This window comes from Eschrichtius robustus, chromosome 19 (assembly GCF_028021215.1).
Source record: "Eschrichtius robustus isolate mEscRob2 chromosome 19, mEscRob2.pri, whole genome shotgun sequence".
Lineage (NCBI taxonomy): Eukaryota > Metazoa > Chordata > Mammalia > Artiodactyla > Eschrichtiidae > Eschrichtius > Eschrichtius robustus.
In genome coordinates, this window is record NC_090842.1 from 36,167,422 (window position 1) to 36,185,425 (window position 18,004).

The window sequence follows — 18,004 nt, forward strand, 5'->3', positions numbered from 1 at the left end:
CTATGACCACCTTTTCTACTGGTCTTTGTAATTCCAACCTGAGTAAAGAAAAATGTTACTTAAGTCTGTAGCCAGAAACCTAAAATGAGTAGAGGTTTAAAAATGTAGGAAATATCTGGCTCTATTCATTTTCATTCCCTGCTTTTCTTTTCTTTTTGTTTTACCATAATTCTTCTAGTTCTTGTACGACACCTCACAAAGTGCTTTAAAATATTTTTCTTTTATTACTTTCTTTACATATCCCCTTCCTTCTGGAAATGATTACTGTATATATTAATATACAACACATAATAATTATAAAGTCACCTCAACATTGTATATCCATATATATTTATTCTAGCTTTGCTATGATTCTTCTATTCTGATATCATGAAGTTAAAGGAATTGCTTTTCACTAACTCCTTTCTTTTCCAAAGTGATTACTGAATATGTTTAATCATATTAGACCTTAATTTTAGATTCCAATGATAATTGGACACATCCTGGGGTGTCCCCAAATGATCCCCGTGTCTCACGGCCTTGCGGTGACCTTCAGGGGAAGGGCTCTCTTGGTCTACTCTCTTGCTGGCCTTAGGGGGCTCCTCTTCAAGACTGAATTACAAGTGAAAACAGACAACAGTTCAGACTTTTTGCCACTTGCTGGCTATTTGACTTTATGCAAAACATTAAACCTCTCACTACCTATCTCTGCAGGACTCTTGTGAGAATTAAAGAGAAAACCCTTTGTAGGCTGCAAAGTGTAATACACACACTGTATCCTAAGTGTGGTTCTTGAGCTATACATAATCTCATAGTCATACCTCTGTAATGTCACTTGATCTTTCAAAGTTTGGCTCAACCAGATTCTAGGAAGTCTTCCCTGACCTTTCCAACTTCTTACAGCACTTACTTATCTGTTTCACTAAACTGAGCAATTCCTGGGTTACTCAGTCGCGTGTAGGAGATCTTCTGTCTGCTGCTCTGTTTGCAGCAACGTCAGTGACCAAGGGTGGGGAGGCACTTAAACCATCAGTTTAGCTACACGTAGATCTCAGAGCGGAACAGAAAGTAGGTGTCATTGCTTAATTAAAGTTAATGCACAGAAAAAAAAAGCACTACTGTCTTAAGGTTACCGTACACTGAAAACGAAGGGCTCTGAAACTCTAGCCGATGCATAGAAGAGGCTGTGACTTTCTTTAACCTGTTGTGTTTTGTGACGGGCTTTTCTGAGATCTAATTACTGTTGCCAGCCTGGAATTCACTATCACAGGAGGAAGTAAAGCTGGATGGGTGAAAGCCAATCCACAATTATGTAACCACTGCTTTGGGATATCCCATCCCTTTCCAAGTGGAGGAGTGAATTCAGTGCTTTGAGTACTGAGGGGGCTGGGGGTGTGGAGAGCTACTTCTAATGCATCTAGACCTTACAATGCAAAAGATGGCCATTTACTCCAGGCTCTAGGCACAGCAGCTGGGTGATGAAAAATGCAATAAACTTAGAACTAATCTGTGCTTCAAAATGTTCCATCATGGAGCACAAGCCTAGAGAACTAAAGCTCACGTCAAGAAAATGGTGCCAGCTAATCACGAAAGACGGGCTGGCACTGGATTTTAAGAACCATCCACTGCACCTTGGGTAACGCAAAGTGAGAGTAAGAGAATGCTGGGTTTTCAGAGAACACACGCTCTGATTCCTCATTAAACATCATCTCGCCAACATGCCATTCAAGGAATGAGGCCCAGGTTAGAGCTGAACCCTGAGTCCTCGCACAAGCTTTAAGTACTCAGCTCTAGTGCCACGGTCTCCCTAGTCAGAAGGGATCGGCACCAAGAGAAGATAGTGGCAGAGTCCCTGGGCCTCATTACGGGCCTTGCCCCAGATCATAACATTCACGCCAGGTGGACTTTTTAAGGCAAGGCAAACAAGAACAATAAAACAAAGTTCAACCTCCCTATAGGACATGGACCCTGTCCCACAAATCCTTCCTGTTGGAACTGCACAGTTAACTTTCTTCTTCTATGCCCTTATCTTGGGCTAAAACAGTGGTTCTTAACAAATGGGGAATAGTCACATGAAAAAATGATTATTTCACCAAGAAGTTTAAATTATAAAAACAAGATACATTTTCTGGTTACAAAATTAAAGTAACCAGTAGAGAAGTTTAAGAAATGACCAAGATCAATGGAAAAGAGAGTGGAGAGATCTTCTCAAATACTATTGCTTATGAAAATATAAATGGGTTCAATCTTTCTGGAAAGCCATTTGTCAATATATTGAAAGTCTCCTAAATATTCATTATCTCACACCCAGGGATTCTATTGGGTTGGCCAAAAAGTTCCTTCGGCTTTTAAGTAAAAATAAAAGACACATTTTTCATTTTCACCAAGAACTTTATTAAACGACGTATTCACCGTTCTGTTCCACTACCTTCCGCCATTTTTCAGGCAACATCATAATTCCATCTTCCCAAAACATTTTATCTTTTTGAGCAAAGAACTGTTCCAGGTGCCTTTTACAGTCTTCCAGGGAATTGAAGTTTTTTCCATTAAGAGGATTTTGTAAAGACTGAAATAAATGGAAATCCGAAGGTCAACGTCTGGTGAATATGGCCGATGAATCAGAACTTCCCAGCCAAGCTGTAACAGTTTTTGCCTGGTCGTGAAAGAAACATGTGGTCTTGTGTTATCCTGATGGAAGATTATGCATTTTCTGTTGACTAATTCCAGACACTTTTCTTCAAGTGCTGCTTTCAGTTGGTCTAACTGGGAGCAGTACTTGTTGGAACTAATCTTTTGGTTTTCTGGAAGGAGCTCATAATAGAGGACTCCCTTCCAATCCCACCATATACACAGCATCACCTTCTTTGAAGACCGGTCTTGGTGTGGTTGGTGGTGGCTCATTTCACTTGCCCCACGGTCTCTTCCATTCCACGTTATTGTACAGTATCCACTTTTCATTACCCATCACAATTTGTTTTAAAAACGGAACTTTTCACTACGTTTAAGTAGAGAATCGCACGAGGAAATACGGTCGAGAAGGTTTTTTTCGCTTAACTTATGTGGAACCCAAACATCAAAGCGATTCACATAACCAGGCTGGTGCAAATGATTTTCAACGCTTGATTTGGATAGTTTGAGTATGTCGGCTACCTCTCGCGTGGTATAACACTGATTGTTCTCAAATTAATGTCTCGATTTGATCGCCGTCAACTTCAACTGGTCTACCCGACCATGGGGCGTCGTCCAGCGAGAAATCTCCAGCACGAAACTTCACAAACCACTTTTGACAAGTTTGATCAGTCACGGCACCTTCTCCATACACTGCACAAATCTTTTTTTTTGCATTTCAGTTGCGTTTTTACCTTTCTTGAAATAATAAAGCATAATGTGCCAAAAATGTTGCTTTTCTTCTTCCATTTTCAATATTAAAATGGCTACACAAAAATTCACCAGTTTTGATAAGCTTTTTTTAAAAATGCACACTGGTATGACAGCTGTCACTATACAATCTAACAAAATTGTTTTGAATGAAGTTAAAGACAACTCGGCGCTACTAAAAGCATCTTACAGAAAACACCAAATGAACTTTTTGGCCAATCCAGTATTTTGAAGGAACCTATCCTTAAGGGCATAACCAAAAGTTTAGACGAATGTTTAGACCACAAATATACTCACTGCAGCACTATCTGTAACAGCAAAAATTAGATCCATTATAAATACGCAACATTAGGAACATGGTTATGTAAACTGTGGCACAGCCACACATCTAATAAAATACTATACAGTCACTAAAACTGTTTCCTAAGTGTTTTTCAAGTGATGCGAGAAAATCCTTTTGAAACAACAGCAAACGGAGGAAAGGGGGGGAGTACAAAATTTCATGTGCCATGATTTTTACTAATATAACATGATATAAATGTATATGAGAATGAATGAAATGATATAGTCCAAAATTTTAACATAAGCTATTCCCTAAGTTATGAGGTTAAGATTACATGATGAGATAGTCAATAAATAATAGTCTCCAATCCTGGCTCTGGCTTCCTGACTGGCCTTGACAAAAGTTACTTTACCTCTTTGTATCTGGTTTTCCAATCCGTAAAATCATAATAATTATAGTAACCCTCAGAGTTGCTGGGAGAATTTGATAATGCTGAAAGCCTTACTATGCACAAATGAGGAAATGAATTATGTAGTCAGAGCAGTATTTAATACAGACTTCTAAGACTCACATGTCTTACTCCATAGCCCCTTTCACTAGAAGAAAACAAAATGCTCTCTGCAGCCCAATCCCACCCAGGGCTCCATAGACAGGGCTTTGACTACAAACACACGGCTGCTGGGAATCACATAAATTAAATACATTCAAGAAAAAGAAAAAGATACCAAGGCTCAAGACTCTGCCCCATGTTTCTCAACGGTATTATCAGCCTGTTCTGAGTCTAATTCAGGACACAGCCAGGGCGGTCAGGGCATAGCCAAGGAGCTTCACGGCATGAAGGTAGCAGATAAGCAAACAGCACCAGAGGCAGAACCTGCAAGGCACTCGCTCTGCCAGCAGGACAAATGTGGACCTTGGCAAAGCAGGGGTGAAACTCAGGGGTACTCCCCAAGGGCCAAACCAGGCTCCACAGCTGATGTCGCCACAGCTATGACAAAAGGATATTCTATAGCTACAAACTCCTCAGGGGAAGGGTCTGGCTTTCCCAAAGCAGCTGTCACGAGGACATGATCACGTGATCTTTTCCAGCCACTTTTCCTCTGTCAGAGGAACATGATTTACATGAAAGCAGGCCCAAGAGCCAAAGAATCACTGTGGGAAGCGGGGAGAAAGAAAGATCCTAAGAAGGGAGGACAGGAGGAAGGACAGAGGGGTGTAATACCTCAGGAAACTCCAGTAGCTTTCTTGTTTAAAAAAAAGTTTCTTACCTTTTGAACAAATCCTGCAGCAAATGGTGTCTTTGGGCAGGTGATCCAACCAAGGGAAAGTAGCAGAGGCCAGGAACAGGGTACTGACACCAAACAACTATTCCGCAGAATGTGGCAGAAACAAAAATCGCCCCAACCACAAACAGCCCCAGGTTATCTATAATCATCTTTACTCAGGACAGAACTTTTTAGGTATCACTTACTATTCTCTATATTCTGCTTAACTTGAAGCATATGCTACACTCTCTAGACCACTCTCATGAGTTCAAAAGCTACATTTCGTGGTACCGCCATAAAAGGAACCCCTTCTTCTAGATTATTAAAGACGTGTGCATCTTCCCGAATAACCGTTTCTTTTTTAACTCCTTCGGGGTAGGTCTGGAGGAGAAGACAGGGTGTACAATACTGTTAACTGCAGCCAGCAATCGAATAACAGGGCCCAGAAACAGGGGGTTAATTCTCCAAAGGAACAAATATCAATACTACCTGTTCCTGTCATACTAATACAATGTCCCTGAGAACACCTCAGATCTCATTCTGAGGCTTAGCAGAATTCAGGAAGCATCAGAAATTCAAGAATAGGACGGAACCATGATACATAAAAATATAAGAGCTAGTCAGAAAGTAAGAAATCTGGTCCAATCTTTCATTTTATACTCAAGGAAACTTGAGACCCAGGAAGGTGAAGCAAATCGCCTGACGTCCACAGCAAATCACAGACAGTCTCAGGGTTCTGGACACCCAGCTAAGGGAACGTTTTGTCCCACCTGAAGTCCAGTCTAGAAAAGCTGCCTGCAGCTCAGGAGTTCCTTGACAAGGCAGCCGGGTGGTAAATTTAGAGATTAGATTATTTTTTTCCTGACTGAAAATAATCAACACATCTGGCATTATATACACGGATTCCCTTCTATGACTGTTGTCAGAAAAAACTGTGGAAGACTTGGAAATGAGCAAAACATAGATTACTGGGTATGCTGTCCGGTGTGCCCTCCCAGGCTGTCTGTGTCTCAGTGCCTTTCAGCTATTTTCCTGTAAGTTGTAGGAAACTAATAGTAATACGAGTGATTCTTGTCCATAGAAATGAAAATGAATTTTGTCCTCTCCCTTTCCCAAGAAGCTGGTTTTGCAAATTAATTTCAGCATTCCTGATTGCCTATACAGAGATGTCTGCTTTCTGAATTCTCCATGGAACCAGATCTTACTGGTTCTCTAATTAATTAATGAGTTCATTAAAGTCTTTAACACACGTTCATTTTATACCTGTATAGTAGTGATGAGTTTGCCATTAAAAATTATCCTTTAATACTGAACAAAAACAACTGTTTCTAAAAAGTGACAAATTCTCCCAGTAGCCAACTCTTAACCACTAAGAGTAGCTGAAATGTTTCGATCAAAAAGCTTTAGGGCCTCAGACAGATATACCAAATTGCTTTAGATACAAAAGCATGAAACTTCCCGTTTTCAGTATTCCTGATTTTGGGTAGATCCTCAGAAATATGCAGGTGAGGTACAACTGATGCTCCTTATTTCCAAGAGGCCTTGGAGTCAGATAGCCTGGGTTTGTGGTCCATTTCTTACAAGCTTGTATGATTTGGGGAAATTTCCTTAACCTCTTTTTTTTTTTTTTTTGTTTTTTTGGTAACTTTTTATTATGGTAAAATAGATATAATATTGATCATTTTAGCCATTTGGATTGAACAATTAGGTGGCATTAAATACATTCACAATGTTGTTGTAACCTTCACCGCTATCTATACCCGAAACTTTTTTTAATCATCTCAGTATAAACTCTGAACCCATTAAATAATAACTTCCCATTCTCTCACCCCCACAGCCCCTGATGACCTCTATTTTACTTTTATGTCTCAATGAATCTGCCTATTCTAGCTACCTCATATTAAGTGGAATTATATAATATTTGTCCTTCAGTGTCTGGCTTATTTCACTTAAGCATAATGTTTTCTAAGTCCAGCCGTGTTGTGATATATATATCAAAATTTTATTCCTTTTTATGGCTGAATAATATTCCACGGTATGCAGACACCACAGTTTGTTTATCCATTCATCTTTTGATGGACACTTTGGTTGTTTCCATCTTTTGGCTACTGTGAATAATGCTGCCATGAACACTGCTATTGTTTGAGGTCCTGCTGTGAACTCTTCGGGATACATACCTAGAAGCAGAATTGCTTGGTTACATGGTAGTTCTACATTTAAGTTTTTGAAGAACTGATGGACTATTTTCCACAGCAGCTGCACCATTTTACACACCCACCAGCAATGCACGAGGGTTTCAATTTCTCCACATCTTCACCAATGCGAGGCTTTTTATTTTCCACTTTATTTTATTACAGCCATCATACTAGGTGTGAAGTAATATCTCATTGCAGTTTTCATTTGCATTTATCTAATGACTAACAATGGTAATAAACATCCTTCCATGTGCTTATGGGCCATTTGTCCATCTTCTTTGGAACAAGTGTCCATTCAAGTCCTTTAGTTTTGAACTGGGTTGTTTTTTGTTGGTTGAGTTATATAGGAGTTCTTTATACATTCTGGATATCAACCTCTTATCAGACATTTGATTTGCAAGTATCTCCTCCTATTCTATAGGTTGTTTTTTCTTACTTTCTTGACTGTGTCTTTTGATGCACTAACGTTTTTAATTTTGATGAAGTCCAATTTATCTGTTTTTTCTTTTGTTACCTGTGCTTTTGGTGTCATATTCATGAAGCCATTGCCAAATCTAATGTCATGAAGATTTTCCCCAAATCTTTTATGCCAGGAGCTTTATAATTTTAGCTCTTACGTTTCGGTCATTGATCAATTTTTAGTTAACTTTGGTATATATAATAAGGTAAAGGTCCAAATTCATCCTTTTGCATGTGAATATCCAGTTTTCCCAGCAATCATTTGTTGAAAAGACTTTCCTTTCCCCACTGGTCTAGGCATCCTTATTAAAAATCAACTGACCATATATGTGACCCTTTATTTCTGTGCCCTCTATTCTATCCCACTGGTCTATATGTCTGTCCTCATGCCAGTATCATACCAGCTAATTACTGTAGCTTTGTAGAAAGTTCAAACTCGGGACATGTGAGTCCTCCATTTTGTTCTTTCTTTTTTTAAGATTGTTTTGGCTATTTGGAGCCCACTGCAATTCCACATGAATCTGAGGATCCGCTTTTCCATTTCCCTGAAAAAGGATATTGAAGTTTTGGAAGAGACTGCATTGAATCTGTAGATCTTAACAATGTTAAGTCTTCCTATCCATGGACACAGGATATCCTTCCATTTACTTAGATCTTTAAAAAATTTTTTCCAGCAGTGTTTTGTATTTTTCAGCACACAAGTCTTTCACCTCCTTGGTGAGATTTATTCTTAAGTATTTAAGTCTTTTAGATGTTCACTGTAAATGGAACTGCCTTCTTAATTTCATTTTCAGACTGTTCATTTCCCTAATCTCTTTAAGCTCCATTTCCTCATCTGAAAAGAGAGAAATGGTACCTACACTTCAAATAGTTGTTACAGGGATAATGGATATAGGATATATAGGAATAATGAAAGCATAGTCTAGCTACTGAGGTTAGACTTGGAGCTGTTTGGCCTAGATTAAAACCTTGACTGACATTTACAAGCTGTGAACCTTGGGGAAGTTACTGAATCTTCTGTGCCTTAGTTTTCTCATCTGTAAAATGGGCCTAAAAACAAAACTTACAGGGTCATTGAAGGATTAAATGCATAAATACATGTAAAATGCTTAGGACAGAGTCTAGCAAATAGTAGGAACTTTATAAATGACAATTAGCCTTCCTGCCTGGATTATCACGTAGCCTTCTAATTTGGTTTCTCTACCTAGTTTCCTACTATCCCTTTTATTCACTACTTGTAAATGAATCTTTCTTAATCACTACTCTAATTACATCATTTCCAGACTTAAAATCTTTACTAGTTTCTCATTACAAATTAAGCAAGTTCTTAACTTCTAAGAGGTGCATCCAAGATCTACCACCATATAGTGTCAAATTACCTTCCTAATCATAGTTCCCACTGGAATCGCTTTTAAACTGAAGGAGTAACCACCACCCAGGACTCGACTAACATTTATGGAGCAAAATCTTGGGTAAGAAACTGCACCCTAGATTCCCTATTTGTAAAACGTCAGACTAGATGAACTCTAATCTTACCATACCAATTCATCACAGTGCCTTATACAATACAGGTATTGAATTATGGTCTGCTGAATTAAGTTGAATTTGGCTACTGCATTTTTTTTTTTTTTTTTTTCATTTTATTGGAGTATAGTTGATTTACAATGTTGTATTAGTTTTAGGTATACAGCATAGTGACTGGCTATTGCATTCTTAAATCTTAATAACATCTATGGACAAATGACAAATCACCAAAACACTTAATCATTACTTTGATTTGCCAAGAAACTATCAGGTCTTTAATACTGGCTTTGTCAAGTAAATATAAAGATGTTTAATAAATGAAAATTAAATATGTGACAAAATTATTGCCGAATGATTAAAATTTCTTCTTGAAAGTTGAATCCAATCACACCGGGCTCCTGCATCTTGAAGAAGCAGCAAAATGAAACTTACAGATTGGTTGAACTATATTTGTTTGCAGGGCGTAGGACGTGTATTACTAGGTATATTAACAGGTAGTTGGCAGAGAGGTCGTGTATGAACCAATGAATGGGAATACTGTTTACATCTCAATTCCTTAGCATACATGGGTATGTAAACATGGATCCAGACCCCATTTAGGCATGAAGAGAGATGTGTATGGCTGCAGTTATAAAACTACTTTAAAAAAAAAAAAAAAAAAAACCAAGTCTACTTCACAAATTTAGATGAGATGCTGAGATTGTAAGTGGCTTTGTTACTTCTTACAAGATAATAGATGTGCCTCAAAGCTAAACTGACCATAGATAAAAAGCATTTGAGAGCCTTCTCTGAGGAAGGCAGAAAGGGGAAAACAAAATATCTAAAAACAAATCAGAAAAACCTGAATATTTTCAACTATATAATTTGTCTGTCAGTTTCAGGTTAATCTTTTCCAAAAAACCATCTTCCCAGCCAGAGGAAGTGTGCTACACGCAACTGAGATTCAAGTTACTGACCCTGGCTGCCAAAGCATTTGTGCCTGCATATTTTCAATCTGTTTTTCTTTCTTTTTTTTTTTTTTTAAAGGAACTAGTAATGGGGAAATCTGTGGATCAAATGCCCAGAAAAAACCTTCACGCTAGCAATAAAATATTTTAAGTCCTTTCTGCCAATATTTTCTTCATTATTTTGGGGACGATAATACAACCTTAACACTACCAAATACATTTTCTTTCGAGTTTACCTACTAAACATTTCTACATAATAACTGTTGAGATATATAGATGGACATTAGGATTGTGAACCATTTCTCAATTTTAGTAACAGTTATCTATTCATAAAAATAAAGAACATCAAAAAAGGTATCTGGAAAACATTTTTTTTCCATCTATTTACCTATTCAAATCAATTCTGAGATGTAAATAAATGACCATTTTATCTCGATTTACTAAAAGCAATTCTTAAAAGCTACAATATTTACAATAAATAAAATGAAGCTTTCAACGATCAAGTCAATGCCTCTACAGCACTTTAAAAACCAGCATTTATCCCACATCTAAAAAGTATTTGTTTATATATCTACCTCCCCCAGTGGACTACATACTTGTTAGAAGTTCTCTTTCATCTCCTTCCCAGAATCCAATCTAGAACCCGGCATATCATAAGTATTCAGTGACTCTTAGCTGACTCACTTACTGAATAAATCAGTATTATACAAAGGTCCAAGACATAGGACCCTAACTTTAAACCAGACAAGAGAGCTTGTACCGTCTCCCAGGGTTTTTTTTTTTTTTTTTTTTTGCATTAATAAATCTCATTTCCTGTGTTAGAGATTCAGAAAATAGTCTTGGAGAATTACTTGGATTAGCAGTTAAGATGCAGACACCATCTGTAGTATTTTTTTTTTTTTTGTATTATTTTTAAAAAGTACTGTTTTACTATCTTGTAACTTAAGGCTGGTTTTGATAATATATGTCAGTGACACCCAAAGGCCACTGTATCTTCCTATATGATTCATTAAATGGAACAATGACTTTTTAATTTTTAGACAATATTTGATTTTCCTGTTTCCAAATAGAGTTTAAATAACAAACGTTTGTCTCCTATCATACGTAAGTAGGATTTTTCCTTTATTACAGCTTCCTTCCAGTCTACATAGGCAAAACAAATCTCTTAAACCAGGCCAGTATTGAAGAGGGAACAATCAGTAAATCAGCATAAATGTCAGAACAGAATATCTTCATGATACTGGCAGTATATACCAATATAACACTTTCATCTCAAATTTGAACACCACTTGATTTTAGATGTTTGGACACAACATGCTGCCTAATATCCCTACAAATGCAAAGGATTGAGCATAGAAAGTCTTAAGCTAAATTTAATTAGATCTTGGTTTGCAAAATCCAATTAGCTGTAACAGAACCCTACAAACCCCCAAAGCTTTAGAATCAGCAAGCCAGGTAGGTGCCCTGGTAGTAAAACTCTCTCTGAAGTCCATACTCCTTAACAGTTAACCTTAGTTGTTCCTTTGACTATTAGAAAATTTTATTTGCCCCGAGTCACTAATACAATCAAAGGAAAGATTAAGCATGAACAGATGAAGCAAGACTTTGAATACTAAAAATGCAAAAATGAATCAAAACTTCTTAGCCCTATCTGTGCAACCTGGGTCTTTAATAAGAAATCAGCTTAAGTTTGATGGATGGATACTCAACAGCACAAACTTAAATGCTGGCTTAGCAAAATCCTTCTGATAATAAAGCATCTTAGATTGTGATGCCTATTGAACTGCTACAGCCTTTTAAATCAGCAAATTCTGTAAGGATGTGCAGAAATTCTCAAAGTCGCTGCTTAAAGATTAGGAAAATGTAGGCCAATTTAAATTTGGCCCCCATAATAACACTAAAACTGTGGCTCGTCACACTGTATTCAAAGACCTCAACATCAGACGTAGGCGTCTCTTCAGAAACTAAGAATCTGACTTCTGAGTATTATTATAACAATCTAAAATAAACAGCCCAAGCGTCTGGTCTGTGGTTTTTGGGTTCAGAGGCAAACACACAAATTACTCTCTCTTTTTTGTTCTAACTCTGGCCAGAAGGGAAGATATGGGATTTAGGTTAAAATGTTTGAGGATTTTTATATGTAACTGGAACCAAGTAATAAGAAACGACTCACTTATCCTCACTTTATTAAAAACAGCTAACAAAGTTTTTATGTCCCCAAACAAAACAAAACAAAACAAACAAGAACAATATCAACAAAATCCACATTAAAAGCTGACAAGTAAAGGTTGCTTCCATTGTTACTAAAGAATCATTCATTTGCTTGTGGGTCTTATTAAGCTTTTCTCCCCTGAAGGCCCACCCAACAGAGTTATACAGCTATTCTTAACTGTTCCTGCAGCACAGAAATTTCCACCCTCTATTAACAACCCAAACCACAGGTCTTCTTTAAAACTCGAAACGAACTATTTCAATCTTCAGGAATGGGGGTTGTATTAATAGAAACGAAATGTATAATAACCTTCTTTAAAATAAGTAAAAAAAAAAAAAAAAAAAAAAAACCTGTGAGAGCCAGCCTTCAAGATGGTCCCCAATGATCCCTACTCCCATGGAGTGCCACCTCTCACTGTACCAGGGTTGGTCTGTATGACGAACGGAATGTGGCAGAAGTGAGGATTAGAAAAGCCTGCAGCTTCTGTCTTGGGCTCTCTGTTGCTCCCTTTTGCACAGCACACTCTCTGGGGAAGCCAACAGCCGTGTCCTGAGCCTAGGAAGAGGCCTAAGTGGCGAGAACCTCAACATCTGGCCAACATGCAGCAAGGAACCCAGGTTGCTATGCGATACTGTGATTTTAAGAAGTGTTTCTCATCGGTATCTGCCCATCCATCCAGGCTCACAGTTCCCGAAGCCTTTAGAATATCCTGAGTGTCGACAGCAGCGATAAAGCTGTCTTTTGTTGTGTGAATGAGGTGACTTTTAGGAGCACCTGGGGTGGGTGCTGGTTGCCAGGAGATTAGAGGGTTGAAACTTTCTGTCCCACCCACTGATAACCTGGGGAGGGGAGAAGGGTCTGAGGTTGAATCAGTCGCCACTGGCCAATGATCTAGTCAATCATGACCAAGTAACAAAGCCTCCATAAAAGCCCCGAAGGACAGCTTTTTGGTCCATTTTTGGAGAGCTTCCCTGTGCCAGGGTGCCAGGCCCCAGGCTCCACGAGGACGTGGGCTCCTTTGTTCCGGACCTCACCCTATGTAGCTGATTCGTATCCTTTAATATCCTTTTATAATCACTTGGTAACCTAGTGGGTAAAGGGGGGATCTCCTGAGTTCGGTGACACGTTCTAGCAAACGAAGCCCGAGGAGGGGGTTGTGGGGAACTCCAATTTGAGCCAGTCAGTCCGAAGTACAGGGAATGACCCTGGTGTATGACGTGCCTCTAGTGGAGGGCAGTCTTGTGAGACTGAGCCCTTTGCCTGTGGAACCGGACGCTGTCTCTAGGTAGGTGAGTGTCAGAATTGAGCTGAATTCTTAGACACCCAGCTGGCATCCCAGAATTGCTTGTTGGCGTGGGGAAGCCTCCACATACACGGTGGAATTGGGTGGGTCTCGGAACCCTTTTCAGCTAACAGCGCCATCAGTGAGCCTGGAGGCGGATCCGCCCTGAGCTGAACCTCCGGTTGGCTGACAGCTTGACCAGAACCTCACAACTACCCAGCTAAACTGCTCCTGGACCCCTGACCCACAGACACAGTGAGGTGATAAACGCTTGCTAACTGATTTACTAAGTTTTGGGGTAATTGGTTACACAGCACTGAACAATGTAGAATCCAAAAGATAAAGGGACAGATCCTGCAACAGTTAGAAGACGGCTCCAAGAAGTCAAAGACAAAAGAATTTAGCAAAAAGTTACACAAAGCTCAGAGGTTACTTCCTGAAAACATGATATATAGTATTTTCCATTAATATAAGAAATTCATGACATTAGACAAGAGAATGGATATGCTTCGGATCTGGCGATGACCAGTAGGAAAAAAAAAAAAAAAAGAGCTGAAAGGATCAAAAACACTTGTTTCTCCTGCAGGAACAGCTTCCTGTTTTGGTTACAAAGGAGTCATGCTTAAAATAACCATCGTAAAGCACGCTGAGGGTCTGAGAAGTCAACGGCAGGAAGCCACAACAAAGAGCCCTGAACGCAGCCAGACAGACGATGATTCCTCCGTAGAAAAGGACCCAAGAAAGGCTAAGGAAAAAGCTACCCTAGCAAATGAGTGGGATGTTAAGTGAGGAAGGCCCGTCAGAATGCGGCTCTCCTCTCAGCATCTGCCCCCGCCCCGCTCCGGCAATAAGCAGCCGGGCAGGACACCCCTCCTCCAGCCGGCATACTCCTTGCTGACAGCCAAGAGTGTGGTGACCCAGGAAAATTAAAGCTAATGAAGGAGGAGAACAGTGCTGTAAACTCTGACTATTTTATTTTGATGCATTTTTAACTGTGAAGTCTGGAAAGGATACACCAAAAATTAAGGATATTATATCTGCCTGTTTCCACTATATTAGGTTGATTTCACTGTCCTACTACATAAGGCAAACATATCAGAGAAACGATACATGTCGAAATGCAACTCAGTCAAACTGGGACCCAGATTGAACTAGAGAAACTCCTAGAGTTAGATCTGTGGTCTAGCCAGCCCAATGTTTTGTGGCCAGTGGGGGCCCAGGGCATCTATCATGAGAGGACAGGCATGTTTTCACTGACATCAAATCCTAATGCTTGTGACTCATACCACCCAACCACTCAGCCCTTTTTCCAATCTACAGCTTCTGTTTTCTTATGGACTGGGAAGTAGACAGCTAAGTTTATAAAGAGGTGTCTGTTAACAGAGTCAAATAGGCAAGGCTCAGTGTTTACTGGGGAATTCTGTGAAGGGACTGACGAATCAAACCAGAGTCAAACCAGACAGCTGCCGCGCATCCCACTCCACTAAGATTTTGTAATAGTCAGTCAAGTCACCCAAAGGTACAAAACAAAGGCTACAGAGACTGGTAATTCTTCGTAGGCATTTTTTCTACCTCCTTTGTCTATCGTCACTATTTCTATTCACCATCGTCCTGGAGGTCCCTGCTAGTTCATTAGGGAAGAACCGAAATAAAAGGTATAATAATGATCAGAAGGGAAAAAGTAAAAGCTGACATTATTTGCACTTGTGATAACTGATGGTATGTGTAGAAAATCCAAAAGAGTCTACAGTAAGAATTAAGAAGTCAGTTTGGCAAGTTTGCTGGATACAAGTCAATGTAGTATTCCCATATATAGTAACCAAAAAAAGTAGAAAATTACAAATTAAAACTGCTACTTACAATGATACACACACATAACACACACACACAAGGATCAATTAACTAGGAGTACAGTCAATGTCTAAAGAAAAATATGCAAAAGCTCACCACTGAAAACTATTAAAACACTCAAAAACATTTATTAAGACAAACAAATGAAGCTAGTCATGAACTGGAAGACCTGATAATATCAGACTGTCAATTCTCCCCAAACTAATTTACAGATTCAACGCAAATCACAATCAAAATATCAGAAGGTGTTATTTATTTATTTATTTACTTATTTATTGGTAGAGACTGACAAGCTGATTCTAAACTTAACGCAGCTATCTGGTGGACCTACAGTAGCCAAGGCAATCCCGAAGAGAGACAAACCTGGAGGATTTACGCTACCGGGTAGCAGGACCGAACGGGACAACAGTCATTCTGGAAACCGTGTTTGATGCTGCCACTGGAAATCTCACCCAGAGTACCCACCACCCACGTACCGTTAAGTCGGCTAGTTTAATTCATGTTTCCTTTGAGTGTTTATCTCAGATCTCCATAACATCACCACGTACCTATTGCTTTAAGTGACATGTAGAAAGCTTATTCGTAATAACAGCTAACAGACTTCATGAATAACTGTTAAATCTGTTCATTTTGTCTCTTTTTTTTCCTACCCAGTTTTTCAGGTGGCTTCGACGAGAACAGTTCAGAAACTAACATCTCGGGGGCGTCCCTGGTGGCGCAGTGGTTGAGAGTCCGCCTGCCGACGCAGGGGACACGGGCTCGAGCCCTGGCCCGGGAGGATCCCACGTGCCGCGGAGCGGCTGGGCCCGTGAGCCACAGCTGCTGAGCCTGCGCGACTGGAGCCTGTGCCCCGCAACGGGAGGGGCCGCGACGGTGAGTGGCCCCCGCTCGCCGCAACTGGAGAAAGCCCTCGCACGCACCGAAGAGCCAGCACGGCCAAAAATAAAATAAAAAAAAAAAAAAAATAGAAGTAGCTATAAGAAACAACCAAATTTAAAACAAAGGAACTAACCTCTTGAGGTACGTTACGTTTCATGTAGCTTCTCCAAAGAAAACCATGTTTTTCACAAATAACTGACAGTGCTCCATAGTCTGAGAAACTTTATAAAGTGAATCTTTCTTTGCTGAGGATAATGTTTGAGGAAAACAATCTTACTAGATAGTAACTGGACAGATATGGCACATGAGTGATTGAACAAATGGACATATGCCTAACTCTTCAGAGAGAAACGCCCAAATCTGCAAAACTGAATACATGGAACACGTGTGTCGCAAAAGCGGAATAAAACTTTAGCCGATTTCGACCCAACTAATATCCCAGAAAGGAAAAGGGCAATTCAGAACACGCTAATAACGTACAGAAAAACACTCGCAGTGCTGCTTTTATGAAATAATTCCTACACTTCATAGGGAAGTGACCGAAACCATAAATATTCCTCCTCTAACACAAATCAATTGCAAATCTCACCCGCCTTTTAAACTCTTGCTATTCGTTCTGACAGTCAAGACCCCACGAACACAAAGACAACTTGTTCACCCACCAGTACTGCTGGGCCTACTCCAGAAAGTTTGTTCCATATGCTGAGGTTTCTGCCTGTCCTTAAAGCGTGTGGCCTGAAATCACTTTTCTTCCTGGCAGCAACTCCAGGTCCAGCAATGCTTTTAACATTAAAAATAGCTCCCTCACTGCATTACTTGAAATTTCCAAGACAACTTCTATTTTAGACTCTCATTTTACGTAATTCATCTCTTAATGAGAAACTTTCAGTTACTAAGCTAGCTGCATTTGAACTTTGTGGCATGAGAACCCAACAGAGACTTTTTTTTGTAGAAATTTTTCTTTTGGCTTGGTTGAGGTCATAAACATCAATTCAGGATACCTTATGATTATTTTACCAGAATCTGGAGGACAGTCACCTACAGTAACTCCAGGGTATCTCACGATGTAATAAGACCCAGCTTGGAGTCCATGTATCTCTAAGAAGAACTACAATCAAAATCATCCTCTCAAGAGACAAGTACTTGTCCTAATTATCTATTCATATGGGTGTCCTAGGTAATATCTTAACCACCCAAGTCTGCTTAACTATGTTATCTTTTACGATTTGTTCTGTGAATCACGGATTAAAAAAAAAATAACCAAATAAATGTTACCATGAAACACTGGATGTTCTCACACGGTTCACAAGCTGAACAAGTTCTTGAGTATTTCTGGGTTACCTTTAAATAGCTAATGTGGTCACAGACGTTATTAGAAATATGCTAATGGATGTATATAAGCACTGTATAACTACGGAACGCTTCTCTTAGCATCAAATCCCTCTGAATGTGTTATTATAAATTCCAAAATAAACTGTCTAAATCCTAAACACAATTTTCAAAATGTCTTAACTAGATAAACTCATTTCACTCTCTGCCTTTCTATTATATCACAGACAAGAACAAAGGGACACAGGCTCGGGTGCCAGAGGCCACAGCACGAAGGGAATGTTCTAAGAATAAAAAGGGGAAACTCATGAGGCTCTAGCCCTTATATTTAGAAAGGGAAAAAAGAGAAAAATACATTAGTTCTACACTGTCCTTGTCAGCTACACCGAGTGACACAATTCTTAATAGGCTATCACTCACC

The 18,004-nt window shown here is 39.3% G+C and overlaps 1 protein-coding gene across 1 annotated transcript in view; it reads right to left on the reverse strand.

Moving 5' to 3' along the window:
- LONP2 (lon peptidase 2, peroxisomal) overlaps window positions 1–18,004 on the reverse strand; it is a 96,004-nt gene that overhangs the window by 13,811 nt on the left and 64,189 nt on the right. The window lies entirely within an intron of this gene.